The sequence below is a fragment of the Poromitra crassiceps genome, assembly GCF_964638095.1.
Source record: "Poromitra crassiceps genome assembly, chromosome: 9".
In the NCBI taxonomy this organism is placed as follows: Eukaryota; Metazoa; Chordata; class Actinopteri; order Beryciformes; family Melamphaidae; genus Poromitra; species Poromitra crassiceps.
This window is the reverse complement of record NC_139630.1, coordinates 20,504,993-20,528,004: the sequence shown is the minus strand read 5'-3', so window position 1 is coordinate 20,528,004 and position 23,012 is coordinate 20,504,993. Positions and strand designations below refer to the sequence as shown.

General features: G+C 42.8%; 1 protein-coding gene and 1 long non-coding RNA gene across 2 annotated transcripts in view; both read right to left on the bottom strand.

The window, feature by feature from the left end:
* LOC310782428 (exostosin-1) overlaps positions 1 to 23,012 on the bottom strand; it is a gene marked incomplete at both ends in the record, with an annotated part of 539,881 nt that overhangs the window by 160,210 nt on the left and 356,659 nt on the right. The window lies entirely within an intron of this gene.
* Positions 13,599 to 14,940, bottom strand: LOC310782731. Its single transcript, XR_014553044.1, has 4 exons — positions 14,852 to 14,940; positions 14,456 to 14,520; positions 14,003 to 14,087; positions 13,599 to 13,883 (listed from the first exon to the last, which is right to left on the bottom strand). It is a non-coding gene; the product is annotated as an uncharacterized lncRNA (long non-coding RNA).

Here is a 23,012-nt window from a genome sequence, read left to right as displayed (position 1 = left end):
TCTCAGGCAAGATTTGTTTTCAGTCCGATAGTCAACGCTCTCACTGCTTGGGTTCAGTTTGTCTTACAAAGTTGATGTATGGCACAATTTGTATTGTTTTATATTTTTATATTTTTAAATAAAGAAATTGAATTTACTGCATATCACTGTAAATGTTTTTTTCATAGATGTTATAATGTATAATTAATTATGTATGCGACATATATCCATATGTATGTATTTTCCATACATATTTATATGAATTTGACATACATGTCATATATGAAATTTGGCCAATTCATAATAGGTTTTATATATATTTTCCACATATATGACATCTATGGGTTTATAGCCTATGCACGTATGTTTCTATTACATATATCCAAAATACATGTTAGACACATATATGTTAGTGACATATATGACATATACAAAAAGAGAACATGTTGCGCATATATGTGTAATTTGCATATGCCACATTTACAAAAAACACGTATATGTTATATGTACAAATAATTATGTATGTGACATATATCCATATGTATGTATTTTCCATACATATTTATATGAATTTGGCATATATGTCATATATGAAATTCGGCCAATTTCTAATAGGTTTCATACATGCTTTACACATATATGACATATATGGTTTTATAGCGTATGTACATATGTTGAGATCTCATATATCCTAAATAAATGTTAGATAATATGACACATATATGTTAGTGACATATATGACATATACAAAAAGAGAACATGTTGCGCATATATGTGTAATTTGCATATGCCACATTTACAAAAAACACGTATATGTTATATGTACAAATAATTATGTATGTGACATATATCCATATGTATGTATTTTCCATACATATTTATATGAATTTGACATATATGTCATATATGAAAAGCGGCCAATTTCTAATAGGTTTCATACATGCTTTACACATATATGACATATATGGTTTTATAGCGTATGTACATACGTTGAGATCTCATATATCCTAAATAAATGTTAGATAATATGACACATATATGTTAGTGACATATATGACATATACAAAAAGAGAACATGTTGCGCATATATGTGTAATTTGCATATGACACATTTACAAAAAACACGTATATGTTATATGTACAAATAATTATGTATGTGACATATATCCATATGTATGTATTTTCCATACATATTTATATGAATTTGACATATATGTCATATATGAAAAGCGGCCAATTCCTAATAGGTTTCATACATGCTTTACACATATATGACATATATGTTTTTGCAACATATGTACATATATCCAATATATGTCAATCCCATATATGTACATATATTACATTTCTGTATGGGATGGTTCAGACCACCGTCTTTAAAGTGTGTTTGATTGTAGGCCATGGTTCAGACCATCACCACCAGTCTTTAAAGTGTGTTTGATTGTAGGCAGGGCTGTATTACTGAACGGGCATACCGGGCACTCGCCCAGGGGCCCGAGAGCTCAGGGGGCCCATGAGCTAGAGTCTCTTCGCAGGCCGCCTGGGGCCCCTGAGCTCACTTTGCAGCTGAGACTCTAGCTTATGGGCCCCTGAGCTCACTTTGCAGCTGAGACTCTAGCTTATGGGCCCCTGAGCTCACTTCGCAGCTGAGACTCTAGCTTATGGGCCCCTGAGCTCACTTCGCAGCTGAGACTCTAGCTTATGGGCCCCCTGAGCTCACTTCGCAGCTGAGACTCTAGCTTATGGGCCCCTGAGCTCACTTCGCAGGCGGCCTGCGAAGAGACTCTAGCTCAGGGGTGCCCAAATTCTTTCCCATGAAGGGCCAAAACTCAATCTGGGTGGAGGGCCGAGGGCCAAAAATAAACGTTGTGGAATTACATTAAAATGTATTGTGTTTTATAGAAAATTAACATTCTAAATCTAAAATAACATTTCAATATAATAATCTACTTTTTATCTGTTTGGTAATTGTAATAATTTGCAATTGGTTATATATATTTAAAATAAAACATCTGCATTTGTGGGGAGCTTAAACATTTAATCAGTAAACACCCAGTTAAAAACAGTTGTATTTTCCACCTTTGTAATCAAGAGAGAAATTTGACTTAATTCACAACTTGAAAAATCCTCAAGGTACTTTGAAAATCAGCTTTATTGTTCATCTTTTGTAAACAATTTGCCATGACAATTTGCAGGGATGCAATCTCAGGAGTGAACACAGTATATCTGCAGCCACATTCAGACACTGTTTCACAAAGTCACCACATGAAAAAGCTGTCCACCCTTTGCAATCAGTGCAGATATCTGATAACTTGCCCGAGTTGCATTCTGGATAAAAAAAAATCGGGGGGCAAATTTTTTTTTTTTTTTTTTGCGCTGTGAGGGGGGGCCCGTGAGGGGGGCATGCCCAGGGGCCCGTGAAGTCATAATCCGTCTATGATTGTAGGCCATGGTTCAGACCACCGTCTTTAAAGTGTGTTTGATTGTAGGCCATGGTTCAGACCATCACCACCGTCTTTAAAGTGTGTTTGATTGTAGGCCATGGTTCAGACCATCACCACCAGTCTTTAAAGTGTGTTTGATTGTAGGCCATGGTTCAGACCATCACCACCGTCTTTAAAGTGTGTTTGATTGTAGGCCATGGTTCAGACCATCACCACCGTCTTTAAAGTGTGTTTGATTGTAGGCCATGGTTCAGACAGGGGGGCACGGTGGCTCAGTGGTAGAGCTGTCGCCTCACAGTCAGAAGGTCCTGAGTTCGATTCTCGCCTGGGGCACTGTGGGCGCTGTGGTTGTGTTCCCCCCCATATCCTCAGTGCCTACTGCCCAGGTGGGGTATCTCGTCGTAAATGCAGAGGACAAATTTCACCGGCCACCGTCAGCATGTGTGTGTTGTGGCCGTTGTTACGCGCAAATCAACCCCCCTGTACATGCGTGCCCCCCCTGTGTAAATGCATGCATCCACTAGGGGGCGCATGCACTCCACCATTGAATCTGCCTGTCTTGACTTACTTGAAGCAAACTCATTGGCAAACTCGAGTCTGCACATGTCTGCTGCGGGGGCGGGGCTTGGTGGGGAGGCAGTTTTGTCCGACCAGCAAACAAGCTTTGTTAGAATGAATACACCCAGGTGTATCTTGCTAATACGTTGAATTACCAGGAGATTCATGTTGTATTCTTCAACTTGAAATAGATGAAAACATGCACATCCAAGGACCGAGACTTCGGGTAGGTGCTGAGACGAAAAAATATAACAGTGAAACAAATGAAAAAATCGCTCGCACACTAAAAGGACTCCTTTTTGATAGCTTTATTGCACCAAGTGCAGTGGTAACGTTTCGAGCCAAACAGCTCTTCGTCAGACAGTATTCTTCAACTTCAATTCTTTTTTATTGTCACTTTTTACTGTGATTGTAATTTTTTTCCTGATGTAATTTCATGTGTTCCATTGTTGTATTGTTTTATCTCTTCTATTTCTGTAAAGCACTTTGAATTGTTTTTGGCATTAAATGAAGTTGCCTTGCCTTGCCTTGCCTTGCCTTGCCTTGCCTTGCCTTCAACATTAAGCTTCTACTAAGGCCTCAGAATCTTTCATAAGCATTCCTTACCCAGACTTGTGCTAGAGTCAAAATGGTTTTTCGTCAATATTCTGTTGTTTTCTATTTGGTCAAGTACTATTTTAAATAAACAAGTTAAATGCAATTATTAGCCTCATTTTGATATGCAGGCAGGCTCCTTCTTTCTTTCTGTGTTCAAAGCAAGTCACAAGGCTGTCTGAAACAAAACAGATAGCCTATAGGTTTTAATCTAGTTAGTGACAGATGCTGAAATGCTATTATTTTCAAGCAAAACACATGTAGGCCTATTCCTTGTTGATCAGTCTACCAACCATTAATACATGTTATTTCAAGAACCTTTGCTTGTTGCATTCTCTCACACATGCAATACATGAAAGAGACAGACATGGTTAGCATGATGATTGTGAGAAACAACCTGCAACAAGGTGTGGTCAATCTAATTGTGCCTGTACAGAATAGAAAAAATTGCCTCTTCACATTAAGTGTCTTTCTAAAGGATATTAACACAATAAATGCATGAATCTCCCAATTGAGGAATTTATCATCAGAGAGCTTGTAATCTTGACGTCAAAATGACCACTTACGGTCATATTGTGACCCCAATAAAGAGGAACTAGGAAGACTAGAGCAAGGTGTTTGGTTTTCCCAGTCACCTGGTGGCAGAAATGTGGTACAGCAGGGGACACTTCTGCATGAGGCGTACACATAGACAGTGGAAGAGATGTGAGGTCTTGGGGACAAGCATGTATGGGAGGGCAGAATTGCCCATAGAGAGGAATTAACTAATGCAAAAGACAGCAACAGTCATCAAAGCTCTCTGTGGTGCAGTGGTTTAAGAGCTGACTTTTGGCTGCAGAGGCCTTGGGTTCGAATCCCACTGTCTGTTGCATGTCTTTATAACGGTTTGTCTACTTACTTGAAAGGCCATGCATTCTTTAGTCGATTGATTGATTGATTGATTGATTGATTGATTGATTGATTGATTACTAACACCTATTTTTACAGTCCATCCTTTGGCAAGAGATGAAATGTTGGTACTCCAATTAATTCAAAACCTAAATATAGGCTACATTTGGAAAGCTTTCCCTTTAAATGGGCTAGTGTGTACAGACGAGACTTGATGAGGTTCCATTCTTTTATAAGCCTCCATGGGAGAAACATTTGTACACATGGTGGTGGAAATGCGGTACTGCAGGGGGGCCTTTTTGTCCAGACACAAGTGGAAGGTGAGGAGAGGTGTTTAGACAGGGGGGACAATCATGTATGGGAGAGCAAGGTTGCACATAGAGAATTAACTAATGCAAAGCAGCGTAAATGCCACAAGAAGTCTCTGTGGTACAGTGGTCTAAGAGTTAGCATTTGGTCCATGCTGCAGACTTGGAGGCCATGGGTTCAAATCCCACCTGTAATCTTTGTTGCTTGTCCTTATTATAACAGAGTATGTCTACCTACTTGTAAGGCCATGAATTCTTTAGTTTATTCATTTATTTATTTTACTGACCTGTTTTTACAGTCCATTTTATGGCAATCTAAAGAGACCTAGAGATTAAATGTTATTTATTTATTTATATATTTATTTATTTATGTATGTATGTATGTATCTATTTATTATCTATGTATTTATTTATTTATTTATTTATTTATCTATCTATCTATCTCACTAGCACCTGTTTTTACAGTTAAACATAAGCCTCCATGGGAGAAACTACACATGGTGGTGGAAATGCGGTACTGCAGGGGGGCCTTTTTGTCCAGACACAAGTGGAAGGTGAGGAGAGGTGTTTAGACAGGGGGGACAATCACGTACGGGAGAGCAAGGTTGCACATAGAAACGATTTAACTAATGCAAAACACACCAACTGCCATTAATGGTCTCTGTGGTGGAGTGGGTTAAGAGCTGACTTCTGGTCCATGTTGCAGATTAGGGAGGCGTGAGTTCAAATCCCAGTTGGAATGTGTTTTGCATGTCCTTATTATAACAGAGTATGTCTACAGCACGTAGCCTATAGCCTACTTGTCAAGTCATGATTTTTTATTTATTTATTTTCTTAATTACAAAGACACGTTTTTACAATCCAACTTTAGACAGTTTTAACTTGACAATTGCCATTCTAAATTGTCCCTAGCTTCCTTCCAGTTGCAGTGTTTGCTAATACAATAACTGACAGGAATTAAGCTAGGTTTCAAACTGTTCCCTAGCAACATCGTTCCGTGAAAACTGTCTATATTTAGTGAGATTTGAAGATCTGAGGTAACGTACTGCCTGCCTGTAAATGTAGCAGTGTTTTTATGTCCAGATGACACCTGGCGGCTAAAATGTGGTACTACGGGGGGCAGGTCTGTCCAATGCGTTTGTTTACATAGGGGGGCGCGCATGTACAGGGGGGTTGATTTGCGCGTAACACCGTCCGTGCATGTGTTGATGTGTAATCGTGTGACAATAAAAACGGGCTTGTCCGTCTGAAATCGTGTTTTTTTTTTTTTTTTTTTTTTTTTTATCGTGTTTTTAGACCATCACCACCAGTCTTTAAAGTGTGTTTGATTGTAGGCCATGGTTCAGACCATCACCACCGTCTTTAAAGTGTGTTTGATTGTAGGCCATGATTCAGACCATCACCACCGTCTTTAAAGTGTGTTTGATTGTAGGCCATGGTTCAGACCATCACCACCAGTCTTTAAAGTGTGTTTGATTGTAGGCCATGGTTCAGACCATCACCACCAGTCTTTAAAGTGTGTTTGATTGTAGGCCATGGTTCAGACCATCACCACCAGTATGAGTTCTTCTCAGCCTGCAAACATCACTGTGACCATGGGATTTTATTGACGATGGACCGTTTGTTGTTTGACAGTTATGCACAGGAAATCACCTTTCTCTGCAATATGTTGTGAAAGCCATAAGAATGAGGCATTTTAGATAACAAGGTTGTGAAACAGTTAACTTCTTCATCACTGCGTGTTGTGAAAGCATTTCATGTCAGTTTGAAAGCTTTGAAATACATAAAACCTATTTCAATAAGATGCTAATTGAGGACAAATTATGTGTAATGGAAAACAAAATAAAAATAAAAATCCAATACATCCCATCAGGTAATTCAACTATCTTCACTCAGGTCTGGAAGTAAGGCTTTTACCATGGGTCTGTTTACCAGTGTTAGGGGTAACTCATTACAAAAGTAACATATTACATGTATTACTTTTAGCAATATAACTTACCAATAGGATTTTAGTAATATTATACCAGTGACTTTGCCAAGTAACACAAGTTACAAATTGAGTTATTTTTTTTATCAAAGCATATATTTAAATAAAGCTACAATAATTTCCTAATCGAATTGTGTGTTTTTATGCAAATAACCAATATAGATGACAATCACAAAGGAAAACGATAACATTTAGAATTGTGGACTTTTTACACTGACTTCAAGATGGTTGAAATTATTTTTCGGGATGGTTCCAGGGCGTCATTCTGCTGTTGTTATTTTGGTGCAAAAAAAGTACAAAAAGGCACGCACATCCAGTGAGGGGTTAAAACCAGGTGCAGGACCGAAGTGCAGATAAGTAATAAAAATAGAGTCCGCACACTGACAGCTGCTCCCAAATATTTATTCGACCACAAAAAAGTGTGACGTATCGGGCAAGGCCCTTCCTCAGACATAAATGAAGTGTAGGGACACACCCCTTAAGTACCCTCGCAGGGGTCACCTGACACATCATGTGATACATAAAATTAAACATACAGTGCACTTGTTCACATAATCAAATGGCAACTGGCAATATCAAAACATAATTGTCTCAAAGGACAATAATGGAAGTATTCAGAACAACTTGAATATCACATAAACTGGGGCTATCAGGCATAAACCGTCATAATGAAATGTAATATTTAAGAAGAAAGTGTGATGTGAACTATTACAAGGTGGTCTCTACTACTTTAAAATTGTGGTAGTAGTAAAAAAGTATATGAAGATACCACAGCTGTGAAGAAAATGACACAGGACAGAGATACTAGACAGAGCAATATTCACTACGATGTGGACATAATGAGATTAGCACACACAAAAGCACAAAAGCACACCTACAAGCACACCTGCAAAAGGACTACAAATGACTACAAAAATGGCCACAAGTCAAAATCTTCGTTCAGCCCTCTTGGGGCTCGAGTGTCCAGGGTGAAAATCCAAAAGGCCTCTCTTTTAAGTAGTAGAGAGTTGATGTCACCTCCACGTACAGGGTGTTTAACAAGTTCAATGCCAGAGTATCTAAGAGAAGAAACATTGTGAGAAGCTTGTGTGAAGTGGACAGCCACTGGGCTTCTGATGTCATTGTTACGGATGTTGGATCTGTGTTCTGAGATTCTGGTCTTAAGTGGTCTGGTGGTTATGTAGGCGAGGCCACATGGACATTTGAGCATATAGATGACATTATTACTTTTACATGTTATCACTCCTTTGATGTTAAAGGATTTTCCTGTACATGGATGAGTAAAAGTGGTGGCTTTGTGTGTAAAGTTACACTGTGTGCAGTTGCCGCATCTGTAGTTACCGTAAGGGATAGACTGTAAAAAGTGGGGCTGGATAGGAGGTGGGAGATAGGCTCTCACAAGCAGGTTTCTTAAGTTAGGTGGTCTCTTATAGACGATCCAAGGTGGTGTGTCAAGGGACTTGAGAGCTGGATCAGATTCTATAATATGCCAGTATTTTTGAATAATAGATTGAAATTCCCTGCCAAGGGGTGAATACTGGATTATACAGTTAACTCTAGATTCAAATGTTCTGGATCTGGTGTGGCTGAGACACTCTGCTTGTGATACATTTTCAAACCGGTGACGTGCATGTGTGACCCATTGATGTTTATAGATTGAGTTATTTTTTTTATCAAAGCATATATTTAAATAAAGCTACAATAATTTCCTAATCGAATTGTGTGTTTTTATGCAAATAACCAATATAGATGACAATCACAAAGGAAAACGATAACATTTAGAATTGTGGACTTTTTACACTGACTTCAAGATGGTTGAAATTATTTTTCGGGATGGTTCCAGGGCGTCATTCTGCTGTTGTTATTTTGGTGCGACTAATGCAAAAGTAGTGTAATATGGAACGACTTACTCTACACAGACAGCAATATTGTAAAGTAACTTAATACTTCCAAATGAAAGTAAGTAGTAATATGTAGTATGACATTTTGAAAGTAACTTGCCCAACAAGTGCTGTTTACTGTATATGGGAGTGGTGATTGGTAGCATGTTTTAATGGGGCTGTTATGCTCATGCTCACTTGCTGTGTGCCGGACAGAGTGGTCAGCGCTGCAGGGGACCGTCTTCTCTCCCTTCTTCTCCACCATCTCTACACCACGGACTTCAACTGTAAGACAGAGGCTTGCCACCTCCAAAAGTTCTCTGATTACTCCACAGTTGGATGTATCGACAGTGGTGATGAAGTGGAATATCGGGCTGTGGTTGGAAACTATCTCACATGGTGTGAGCAAAAACTATCTGCAGCTCAACGTGACAAAGACACAGGAACTAGCTGTGGATCTGAGGAGGGCCAAATCACCGGTGACCCCTATTTCCATCCACGTGGTCAGTGTGGACATTGTGAATGATTACTTTACTTTACTTTACTTTATTTCATTTGGCAGACGCCTTTATCCAAAGCGACGTACAACAAGTTATTTACAACCAACAAGAATACAGAACAATATAAACAGTAAAACAAGGCAGTGACAGGATCAGAACAAAGGTCAGTTCATGAAGGAATACCGAAAAGGTGAGTTTTTAGTCTTTTTCGAAAGATGGGAAAAGTTTCGGCCGTCCTGACCAACGGAGGGAGTTCGTTCCACCATTTCGGTGCCAGGGATGAAAAAAGTCTCGAACGGGATGAGCGATTGTTGAGTACATGTAATGGTGGAGGGGTGAGGCGTCCAGCACTAGTGGAGGGGCGGAGGGAGCGGTGTGAGGGCTGGAATCTGACCATAGATTGTAGGTACGGAGGGGCTGTCTGGTGTACTGCTCTATAGGCTAGAATAAGTGTTTTGAATTTAATACGTGAGGAAATGGGAAGCCAATGGAGGTCATGGAAGAGGGGGGTGACGTGGGAAAATTTGGGTTGATTGAACACCAGACGAGCTGCAGCATTCTGGATGAGCTGGAGTGGTTGAATAGCAGAGGTAGGTAAGCCAGCTAGAAGGGCATTGCAGTAGTCAAGTTTCGATGTGATAAGTGACTGGACCAGGAGTTGTGTTGCTTCTCTTGTGAGGAATGGACGGATTTTGCGGATGTTATATAGGGAGAATCTACAGGAGCGTGCTGTTGCAGAAATGTAGGCTGAGAAGGAGAGCTGGTTGTCTATGATCACACCCAGGTTTTTGACAGTTTTGGAGGGTACTACAATGGTGTTGTCTATTGAGATGAAGAGGTCGGTCAGTGGGCAGTCTTTTCCAGGGAGGAAGAGCAACTCGGTCTTACTTAGGTTCAATTTCAGGTGGTGAGTGGACATCCAGTTACTAATGTCTTTGAGACATGCGGAGATGCGAGTCATGATTTGGGTGTCAGAGGGGGGGAAGGAGAGGTAGACCTGTGTATCGTCGGCATAACAGTGATATGAAAAACCGTGTGATGAGATGATATGGCCGAGAGATCTGATATAAAGCAGGAACAGTCGGGGGCCCAGGACTGAGCCCTGGGGGACACCAGTGATGAGAGTGCAGGGTTTTGAGAGACCTCCTCGCCATAATACTAGGAGCGGTTGGAAAGATAAGATGAAAACCAGGAAAGTGCAGAACCAGAAATGCCTAAATCAGAGAGAATGGAAAGAAGAATTTGGTGATTGACTGTGTCGAATGCAGCAGATAGATCTAGTAAAATGAGGACGGAAGATAGGGATGAGGCCCTAGCAGTGTGTAGGGCCTCAGTGACGGAAAGGAGAGCAGTTTCGGTGGAGTGGGCAGATCGGAAACCGGATTGGAGGGGATCAAGTAGGTTGTTTTGTGATAAGTGGAGGGAAAGTTGATCGGAGACTGCTCTTTCAAGGGTTTTGGAAATGAATGATAAGAGGGAGATAGGACGGTAATTATTAATGTCAGTGGGGTCAAGAGAGGGTTTTTTGAGCAGGGGCTTCACTCTAGCGGTTTTTAATGAATGTGGCATGATGCCTGTGGACAGAGAGGAGTTGATGAGGGATGTGAGAAAAGGGGATAAATCGGAAGAGATGGACTGGAGAAGAGAGGAGGGGATGGGATCAAGAGGGCAGGAGGTAGCAGGGTTAGAATGAACCAGTTTGAGGACTTCTTCAGAGGAAAGGGTAGAGAAGGAAGGGAGTTTTGAAATGGATGGCAGATACTCAGGGTGGGAAACAGGAGAACTGATATTGGAGGGTGGAGGGGGGAAGGAAGAGCGTATGTCGTCAATCTTTTTTGTGAAAAATGTAGAAAAGTCATCTGCAGAGAGGGAGGAGGGAGGAGGAGGGGGGGGGGGGTTGAGGAGAGAGGAGAATGTAGAGAATAGTTTTTTGGGGTTATTGGCGGATGACTGTATTTCAGAGATGAAAAACGATGATTTGGCTGATTAAACTGCGTCGGTGAATTTGGAGAAGATGTATTGATAGGCTGAGAGGTCATTGGGGTGCTGAGATTTCTTCCATTTTCTTTCGGCTGCCCGAAGCTCCGTCCGATAATTTCGGAGGGCTTCGGACAGCCAGGGAGCAGGGGGAGAGGAACGAGCGGGTTTGATAGTGAGTGGACAGAGGGAATCGAGTGCAGAGGAAAGAGAGGACATGAAGATGGTGGAAGCTTCCTCCGTGGAGAGGAGGGAAAACTCCTCAGCAGAGGGAAGTCGGGAAAGGGCAGCAGAGGAAAGGGATGTAGGAGAAAGTGTTCTAAGGTTGCGTCTGGTAGATATAGTGTGGGTGGGTGATGGGGAGAGAAAAAGAAATAAAATGGTGATCAGAAACTGGGAGGGGAGTGACAGCAAGGTTAGAAGTGCAGCAGGAACGGGTGAAAACCAAATCGAGTAAATTGCCAGCTTTATGAGTGGGGGGTGATGCAGAGAGGGAGAGATCAAAAGATGAGAAAAAATTGAGAAAGGGGGAAGATTGCAAGATTGATGTGTGAAAATTGAAATCACCCAGGAGAATCAGGGGGGTGCCATCATCAGGGAAGAGTGAGAGGAGGGTGTCCATTTCATCCAGGAAAACACCAAGTGGAGCAGGTGGACGGTAAATGACAATAATGAAACATTTAAATGGAAGGGATATGGCAACTGCATGAGACTCAAATGAAGATATGGAGAGGTGAGTGAGAGGAGTGACTGTGTAGGTCCAGGTGGGAGAGATGAGTAGTCCTGTGCCGCCCCCCCGGGCGGAGGCTCGGGGGGTATGTGAAAATGAGTGGGCAGAAGAGAGTGCAGCGGGAGTAGCAGTGTTTTCAGGTATGATCCAGGTTTCGGTAAGGGCAAGAAAATGGAGTGATTGAGTGAGAGCATGGGATGAAATTATGTGTGTTTTGTTTACTGCTGACTGACAATTCCAGAGTCCAGCTGAAATGGTGAAATTAGTACAAGGCGGAGAGGGAGTGGTAGTTGGGAGGGGTTTAATGATTAGAAGATTGTTGTTATTAATTTGCTTACTGATTTGAAGGGGGTTATTGCAGTTGGAAATGAAGGGGAATGGGATATGAGTAGAGGCAGCAGGTCTGGCAGAAGAGAAGGTGGAGATGTGAACAGGGATAAGATGTGGGATTTCTACAGAGACAGGGACAGGTAGCAGAATAGTGGTTGAGAGAGGGATTGAAATGAAGGGAGGAGGCGTAATGAGACCACCAGGCCATGGGGGGGAGCTATTGCAGTGTTGGGCGGGGACCGGAGAGGAATGTTGGGACTGACCGGAAATGACCGGTGGATGAAGGGTCTCCGTCAGTCAAACACTGAAATTGAGGTTTATTTTGTTGTCTTGAGATTTAGAAACAAATATTTGTTTCTGACGGACACTATACCTGTTGCACATGCACAATTACCTGCCCGCCCCGCATGGTTACACAAGTGGTGAACAAAGACGAGGAGGGATGCTAAAGTGGATCAAAACGGGAGGGTGTGTGTGTGAGAGAGAGAGAGAGAGAGAAAGAGGGGGAGGGAGATAAAGAGAGACACTGTACAGTTGATATGTTGTTCAAAATGTTCCAATTTGCTGTGTGTGTGTGTGTGTGTGTGTGTGTGTGTGTGTGTGTGTGTGTGAGAGAGAGAGAGAGAGAGAGAGACAGAGACACACACACTGTACAGTTGATATTTATTGTTTGTTTACAATAAATACTGTTATTTGGAATAAATTTGCCTCCTGCGTGAACTGTGCATAGCTGAATAGACTGTATTTTAACGTCGGTCATATGGTGGTACTACTACTACTTTCTCAGGTGGTACTTGGTGTAAAAAGGTTGGGAACCACTGGAATAGATAGTTCAAAACCTAAACTTGTGTATTCATGAAAAAGAAGAAAAAAGAAAGTAAACTTTTTTTCTTTTCTTTTTTATTGGCCTACATGTGGTACCTTCTCCTGTGGTGTGTCACAACATTTTCCCTTGACAGTGTTGTCTTCCAAACAACCTGCAGCTAACAGGTGTCTGTCTCTTTAAGAGCCTTCACCTTCATTTCAGTCTTCTTACTGTATGGTTCACAAATTGTGAGGTGATGCACTTGGTAAGGTGAGCGCCTATAGGCTACTTTTGTGACATGTGACATGGTAAGGTGAGCTCCTATAGGCTACTTTTGTGACATGTGACATGGTAAGGTGAGCTCCTATAGGCTACTATTGTGACATGTGACATGGTAAGGTGAGCTCCTATAGGCTACTATTGTGACATGACTTGGTAATTATTGAGAATTATAAAAGTTTGACAGAGCGTTTCAAATTTTAATTGAATACCCCTGATCTAAACTAAAACTTAAATGGAAGGAGTACACACACTAACAGAGCACAAGACAAATTGAATATCAATGTTCATCATCACCTTAAGATCAAATTACAGTAATTTATTCACTTTAATAATAACACAGATGAGAGTTGTGTTAACTTTTCATAATGCAGATTTATTCATCAGGGCAGTGTGGGGCATATTTTTTCTTTACATGAAAACATCACTGCAGTGAGTCATTGAGACATGAGAATCCTATGGTAGTTAGTCAAATTGTTGCAGAGCCAGAAGCTTTAATATAAGAGCGAACTCTTCTGTTTTTCCAAAAGCATAGCATCATACTGGCTCCTTGTTGCATCCTGGAAGATTTAGCTCATATTCAGGCCGCCGTTGACGTCAAGGTCTTGGTTTCCATTTCCATTCCTGGTGGAGAAGGAAATGAATCACAGTCAGGTTTATTTGACAGGATACAGTTGATGTATTACTTTAAAGACTCACTGTTATCATAATGTGATAGTGGGTGAGTTTAGGATGAAACTTACTGCTGGGCTCCTATCTGGCCATGGTTGTCATGCTGCTGGCCATAGTAGTAGGGATAGTAAGGGCAAGGGCAAGCGCAAGGGCTACCTAAATTTAACAAAGAGAAAAATGTTTATGAACACATGACATCAGAGCAAATCAGTATCATAACATTGTTCCTCCATTTTATCATTTTGATTATGCTCGAAATAATGTATATATTAATGAAGCTCTCTTTACACTGCAATACAGTGCTTTATAACGACATTAAACTGCTACCATGGCTAAACATTGTGCACACAGCATTTATACCGACATGAATAAATGCAAGTAAACAAAAGTTATGTTGTTGCACGATATAGAATGCCTTCCTTACTTTATGTAATCCACTTAATAACTTTATCTTTCTATAGCGTTACATTTCACTTTATACATTTTATAAAGTCATACATGTTCCAAAACTGAACCTTACTCACCTTCCCCAGGATCAACCATGAGGACAACCAGCATCAGCACAGCGAAGGCCACGGCACACTTCATCCTAAAAACAAGAACCAAACTAAATCAGACACATTTCAACTCAGTTCCAATCTCAGAAAAAAACTCACTTTAGTACAATAATATGGAGGGGGGGGGGATTAATTCACAAATGTTGGTTCAGGAACATTTTGTATTTATTTATTTATTTATTTATTTATTTATTTATTTATTTATTTATTTATTTATTATTTATTTATTTCATATTTTATACTTACATTAGAACAAAATAATTCTGACAAATCACAAAATATATTGAATGTCTTTACTTGGATGGATCCCAAGGACAAGTCTTCCTCATATTAGAGAATTATGTTGGAATATTGTCTTCTTACCTTTCCACAGATTGAGAGTTGACGTTAAAAGGCTGTTGTCAAAGACAGCAAAGTAAAGAGTGTGAGATCTCCAGGTGATGTGAAGCTTGACTTCTGACAGTTGAGAGCTGAGTCTACCCATATTTATATGTCCGAGGCTGGCAGGGTTTATAGGTGGCTGTCTCCTATTGGTTGATTTCCTCAATTTGTGGGTAGATTTTTATTTTATTTTGTAATGTAGGGCTATGTGGAAACAAAATTGATCTAATCGCAACCAAGAGCCCTGAGTCAGTCCACAAAGGATACAAAAAAAAAAAAAAAAAAACTGGCCTGAGAGACCCAGTTTGTCACAATTAAACCTGACAGAAAAATCTGAATTGTTTGTCTTCTTCTGTTACAGCAGTTTGTAAGTTATTCGAGTAATGAGTTGGAGGAGGAAGGGGCAACATTGTAGAAACTGTAGAAATTAACTCTTGATATAATGTTATTCTTGATTAAAGATACTCCGCTCGCTACACAACTGGGAGTGAGTTGGGGAGGGAGGACCATCTACCCAAATCAGAATAGATTTTGTTCAGTGTGTTTCCAAAGTTATGTTTGACTCTCATTTGAATCGAGGAGAAAATGTATATCCCCAGGTATGTGAAGTTTTTGACCACGGAGGGACATGTGCCTGATTCATTGCCTGATTTAGCGGTAACAGCAGTGATTAGTGCCAGTTTATTTTAAACCCAGACAGCTGACCATATTGTTCAAAAAGAGGATTTGTGGGATACATTGTACAGCATTGTCAACATACAGGAGTGCATCTTCTGCGTACAGCGAAATATGGTGATGCATTCCATTGATAGAAATCGGGGAGAGCACAGGTGATTGACGGATTGGCTCAAAAGAGAGCGCAAACAGCAGGGGGCTAAGTGGGCAGCCCTGTCTCGATCCTTTCGTGATGGGAAAGAGAGTGGATCGGGTGGCTTTTCCCAGGTCTTAAATTCTGCAGCATGCACGAGATGCCCACTAGGCTACAGTTGCATTACCGGCTACCACACCACATGAAGCATTGGAATGACCAGAACCAATGTTTTATAATAAACATTGAAAATAATCAATCATATTAGCTTGCCCTTTTTACAGAGCAAGGCATTACAATGAGTTGTTGTTTTTGTTATTATTATTTATATTATTATTATTATTATTATTACTACTACTACTACTACTACTACAGTATAGATAATATTTATATCCCTACACGCATTTTTGGCTTGAAAATAGTTCCAATGTGCTTGCCTGCTGGCCAAAAGGAGGCATGACAATGGGCATGTCCAATCACCTTTCAAATGGATGCATGTAACACCACAAACATTTGTAGAAAGGTTGTTCATGGGCCATGGAAGAACTGATTACCTTAAAGTGCAAATTATGCTCGAGCAAAATCGCAGGCGCTAACTGCGCCGAGGGGGTTGCCGCAGCTGGGCGTCCTATTGGCGCAGCTTGGCATAGGGGGCGTGCAGCTCCTCGAAAATGCGATTCCGCGGCATCAACTCCTTGTTGTGAGGAATGAAGAAATGCCATTTCCTCATTTAACAGTGCTTGTCCCTCATCTAGCAAAGCCTTCTGCAGGCTCACCGGAATGAGTTTTGAAATGGAGGGACAATAAAATGTCCCCCCACCGACATGATCGCAATTTCTTGGTAAACGACACGGTAACGTTTGGGACGTGTACCGCAGCCAACGCGCCGAGTTACGTTCGAGTATGCACAGTCTCGCTGTCGCCGCTCGGCGGTGGCAAGGCTCCAAGTCGAGGCTGCGCAGAACCTTGTCAGCGCCTTTACACCCCCACTAGCCAAAAGGGCGTGTGTCCATGGCGATGGCCAATCACAAGAAGGCGGCTTAATTCCCAACTCTGTCATTGTCTTGGTTATTTGGAGCAAGAAGCAATGCATATTTTGGCAAGAAGAAGTGTGGCCTGTTGTTGGTCCGTGATCAGCAATCTGCACGGTCATTGGACAGGCGACCTGTCAGTCACACCCAAAATTGCAGTCTGATATTGTCGATTTTACTCTAATTTACTAAATGAACATCATGCAGTATTGAAGAAGACTTGAAACTAGTGATGTAGACCACAAACCCATTAGAAAAGAGTCTAGGGTCGGACAATCAGACTTCTTTTTGCAGACAGTGGAATTGCCCCCTGCAGGCCTTTCGAAAGAATGCAGGTTTGAGACACTCCTGCATTGGCTTCACGAATGGAGCTACGACCTAGCGCCCTGGTAACACCACAAACCATTGTGAAAAGGTCGGTGGAGGGATGCACTCTATAAGCGCCCTCTGTTTAATTGTAATTGTAGTGTATCTTGAACTTTGACAGCATTTTTGGTTTGTAAACTTTGAGGCTTTGTTCTTTGTCTGCTAAGCACAATGATGCTTTTTCCACAGCCCAGCCATGCTCATCACGAATCCAATTCAGCTCAGGCAGTCAGGGAGGCTTCACTTAAGAGGTGGCCTGTTTCCTAAATATAATAATTTAATACATTTGTATTCTATTAAGATACTACTGTATATTGCATTTATTTTGCGTGCCCACACACAAAAGAGTTGTAGTTTTAAGCTACAGCTCTTCCGCATGTGTGGTACACCGCTCTGACGCGGTCGTGACGTAAAACGCGTCAGAGCGGTGTACTAAAAATGTGAATGATAAGGGAGTACAGCCAAGAGGGTTTACTGAGGGGAGGTAAAGGCTGCCTATCTAATCATACTACTGACATTGTAAGGATACAAATCTGGTTGAAAATCGGTAAAGCCATCCTTTAAATTACCGGGAAGTATTGAAAGCAAGAGAAGGCAGCTATATGGTTGCAATTTACATTCATACTTCACATTTAGGCAGTTAGATGGGTTACATGCTGCCACTCCGACGTTCTGCCACTCCGAAATATCGGCACTCAGAAAGGGGGTCTATATTCCCAGTTTTTCACTAACCTCTCCCAGCCCCCACGCCAAACTTAACCTCCCCCCATGCCTAAACCTAACCTCCCCCAGACCCTAACCCAAAACCTAACCTCTCCCACCCCCACGCCTAAACCTAAGGTCGGCATTGCGGCTTCTAAGGTGAACGACCGCCAGTCCGAATAATGGAAGTTAACGTTCGGAGTGGCAGGGCTTCGGAAAGGCAGAGGAACCCCAGTTAGATGATGCTCTTATTATTAATATTTTACATTTAGGCATTTGATGCTCTGGTGATTTGCACTGAGTACAACAGAAGAATAGGCTTATTCAATAGTGGAAGACACTGAAATTCCTACAGTAGCCTATATCTGCACCTATGTGCAGTGAATATGCCACTGTCTCTGACTTGTCTTATCACTATACTGCCTTATGCTTGTTGTGTCTCTTGTTGTTTTTGCACCCATATGCCCTGTTATATTTGTTATATTTGTACTATTTGCACTATGTTGTAAACGGAGTCCACAGCACAAGAATTTCACACGTGATACTTGTACCATGGAGTGACAATAAAAATCTTGAATCTTGAATCTCCAGCATTGCTTGCAGGAGTTAAAATCAGCACCCCAATAAATAGCAATCCTATAGATCCTGCATTCCAAGATACAATAAAGGAATGGCGGAAACATGACAGAAAAGTCCCACATGTTGGCATTATGGGTCCCATTTTGGTACAGGCACTATTCCCTATTTGTGCTTGTGCACCTGTTTGCATGCTTTAACGATAGCTGTCCACCACGCGCAAGTGGTTATGGGACAGGTGTAGGTGAATAGCCTATTGCAATTAGGTTACAATGTCCATTGTCCAACAAGTTTTCTCAATTAATTTGCATTAACCCTGTAAGGATGCTGAGCGGTCATGGAGGAAGAATGAGGAGGAGCAGAGCCCATGCTGACAGTTTAACATGTCAAATTTATTTTAAGCACCATTTTGACAGAGTACACCAACACCTGACAGCAACAACTCCAAACACAACTGAGACATTTATATAGGGTGAGCAGACAATCAGCTAGCTGGCACATACCAAACTCCACAGGGCACTATCACACACAAATCAGAACCCAAAGACTAAACATCCACGTAAACCCACTACCACAACACACAGATAATCTCTACAAATACATACACACCCACATATACCCAAACCATACCTACAAATGTACCACAAAAATAAACATCCCCAAATAGACAAACCAAACCTCCCCCTACCCACTTCCCACTTGATGTAACCCTCCCGGACCCATTAATAGGTGCCCAGAGCACCTGGGGAACTGTTTGCCCACTGGACACCCTGGGAGGAGGAGAAGAGGCAGAGGTAAGTTTGAGCATACATGATTGTCTTGAGTTCTACAATTATACTCTTTAATTACCACCTTCACTACATTGAGTCATAAATCAATGCTTATTGTTTTCTTTGTTCATAGGCGAATGACGAGGCGGCAGCCCACCGTCCGAGCTGCGCACACGAAAGTGAAGATGGCTGCAACACATGAGCAATCAACAATCAGCAATCAGTCAATCAATAAATAAATATGTTTATAAAATACTGTGTGCTCATTTAACCTGTATACAATAGTGCAAAGCTATGTGTGCCAATCTGCCAATTAATTCAGTGCAAAAATATAGATTTATTCATCCCCATTTTACTCAATATCACATTTATATTTTAAGACCACTAGTAACGGCGGCTCGTCGTTACATTTCCTCCCCCGTCTCCCAAGAGTACAGTACCTCAACCTTCATGTACCCGGGACAGACAGTCAGCCACCACATTGGACTTCCCCGTTCGGTACTGCACGGTGAAGTCATATGGCTGCAGAGAGAGATACCATCCCGTCAGACGCATGTTCTTCTCCTTCATTCTATGGAGCCACTGGAGTGCCCTGTGATCCGTCTCCAGGGTGAAGTGTCGCCCAAGCAGGTAGTACCTCAGTGCCTCCACTGCCCACTTCATCGCGAGACACTCCTTCTCCACCGTTGAGTATCGTGTTTCACAGTCCAGAAGTTTGCGGCTCAAGAAAGCAAGCGGCTTCCTCTCTCCATTAACCTCTTGAAGTAGTACTGCCCCCAGGCCGACTCCAGAGGCATCCGTCTGCAGTATGAATGGTTGGGAGAAATCAGGGCTGTGGACAACTGAATCTTTAGCAATGGCCCCCTTTAGGTCGTCGAATGCCCTCTCACATTCATCAGTCCAACGAACTTTGTTCGGTGCAGAGTTCTTGGTGAGGTCAGTGAGGACAGCTGCCCTCTCAGAAAAGTGGGGGAAGAACCTGCTGTACCACCCCACCAGCCCCAAAAAGGAACGAACCTTCTTCTTGGTGGTAGGCACAGGATATGAGTGGATAGCATCCACCTTCCCCACTCGAGGCTTGATCACACCCAGTCCAACGACGTGGCCCAGATACTCCACCTGCTTCTGGGCAAAGGCACACTTGTGTGGATTGATGGTAAGCCCAGCCATCTTGATCAGGTGGAGGACCTGCCGAAGGTGAGCAACATGTTCCTCCCAGGTCTGGCTGAAAATGACGACATCATCCAAGTAGGCAGCTGCAAACTGTGGCACATCCCTCAGCACTTGGTCCATGAGTCGTTGAAACGTTGCTGGCGCCCCCTGCAGACCAAACGGCATCACTTTAAACTGGAAAGGGCCATATGGTGTGTTGAAAGCAGTCAGCTCCTTGGTCTCAGGTGCCAGTGCCAGCTGCCAGTACCCTTTGCTCAGGTCAAGCGTGGTGATGAATGCGGCCTTCCCCACTCTCTCCAGCAGCTCATCGATGCGGGGCATTGAATAGTATTGAGATTTGGAAACTGAATTGAGATACCTGAAGTCGATGCAGAACCTGAGGGAACCATCTTTCTTAGGGACCAACACGATGGGACTGCACCACTCACTGGTTGAAGTCTCAATTATATCCATCTGCAACATCAGCTCAATCTCCGTCTTGAGCTTTGGCACCAAACGTTCAGGGATCCTGTAGAACCTCCGGCGGGGAGTGGCATCTGCTTTCAGGCGAACCTTGTGCTGTACCAGAGTTGTGAAGCCAGGTGTTTCTTGGAACAGCTCCGGATCGTGCAATGCTCTTATCTGCCCCTGCTGGACAGGCCGGAGGTGGGATACCTGCACCGTACTGGGCTCAGAAGTGTCAGAGGGGAATGCCTGCTCTCTCTCTTCAGCCCCCTGGGCACGGATGAGGAGCTGCTGCTGGACAGGCTGCTGCACTGGCTGTGCAGGCACCTGAAACTCTTTCAACAGGTTAACATGGAAACACTGATGTTTTTTCAATTTCTCAGGCATGTGAAGTTCATAGGTTACCTTACCCAGGCGCTTGGTGATTTGGTAAGGCCCCTGCCACTTGGCCAACAGCTTACTGTCACTGGTTGGAAGCAGCAACAACACCTGCTGGCCTGGATGAAAGGTCCTCTCCCTGGCCTTTCTGTCATACCAGCTCTTCTGGTTCGCTTGTGCAGTCCTCATGTGCTCCTGTGCTAAAACAGTCATCTGTTCAAGTCTCTCTCTCATTTTAACAACATAGGCCACAACATGCTCCTGGTCTGTAGCTGGATTCTCCCAGTGTTCCCTGAGGAGGTCCAGTGGCCCCCTCACCTGGCGACCATAGAGAAGTTCAAAGGGTGAGAATCCTGTTGAAGCCTGTGGCACCTCACGGTATGCAAAAAGCAAATATGGCAGCCACTGGTCCCAATCAGAGCCTGTGTGGGAAACAAACTTCCGCAGCATGTTCTTAAGAGTCTGGTTGAATCTCTCCACCAGTCCGTCTGTCTGGGGGTGGTAGGGGGTGGTCTTAATGCCCTTCACACCTAACAACTTATAGACCTGCTGCAGCAGTTTGGACAGAAAGTTTGTTCCACAGTCTGTGAGGACCTCTCTAGGTATGCCTACCCTTGAAAACAGCTGCAGAAGGCAGTTAGCAACCTGTCTGGCCTTAACAGATCTAAGGGGAAAAGCTTCTGGGTAACGTGTGGCATAGTCACAGATCACTAATATGAACCGATTCCCTGAGGAGCTTTTTTCAAGGGGCCCCACTACATCCATGCCTATCCTGTGAAATGGTGTGTTAATGACTGGCAATGGCTGAAGCTGGGCACAAGCTACTCCCCTAGCTGAAGTTAGCTGACATGTTGCACATGAAGCACAAAAATCCTTAACTTGGGTGTACATACCTGGCCAAACAAACCTACTAGCAATCCTGTTGAGGGATTTTTGGAAAGCTAAGTGGCCTGCCCAGGGGATGGAATGACCTAGCTCCATGACCTTCTCTATAAGGCTTTGCGGCAAAGCTAAGGCCTCAACTTTACCCTGACGCTGGTAGAGAATGCCATTGTGAATGATATAGCTGGCACCAGCTAAACAGTCTGCCTTGCCCTGTTTCTCACCCTCAACCTCTGAGACTTTGTCAAACCAGGGTTTCAGCATCGAGTCAGCTTGCTGCAGTGCTGCTATGTCAGAGGGGATGTGAAATTCTACAGACTGGTCGGGCATGGCTGCTTCCTCACTCTGTTCCCTGGCAGTAGCCAAAAACTTTTCCCTCCTTTTCTGGCTCTTAGATTTGGGAGTCTTCACTGGGCCTGACTCCAAATCAACTCCTGCAAAAGGCAACTCATTAAGGACGTTTCTGGCCTTCTCAGCCCTAGTCATCACCATGTTATAGGTCAACCCTGTAGGTTGGGGCTCTAGCTGTGGACCTTTACCCTCCCACATTGGTGCCTCAACAGCGCCCTCTACATGGCCCTCACCGGTAACCTGGTCATTATCTCTCACCTGCTGTATCAAGTCTAGCAGTGTGGGGACATCATTGCCAAGGATGACTGGATATGGCAGTTTGGGGACTAAAGCTACTGACAAGAGGTAACTCTGGCCACCTACAGTAATATAAACCTCAGCTGTGGGATACTCTTTCACATCACCATGAACACAGCTAATGTTGGAAGTAGTCTCACTCCATTGTTCTCTAGGCACTAAGTTAGACTGAACTACAGACTGAACACTGCCTGAGTCTAAAAGGGCCTCCTCCCGCTGACCATTCACCAACACTGCTACAGTGTGCATGTTTCCCTGAACAGAGTGTAAGCGAGTGGGTCTGGGGACTGAACACAGAAGAGAAGGCTGACTCTGTTTGGTTATAGGGCATGTGTACTGTGTGTGACCTAGTTCATTACACTGAT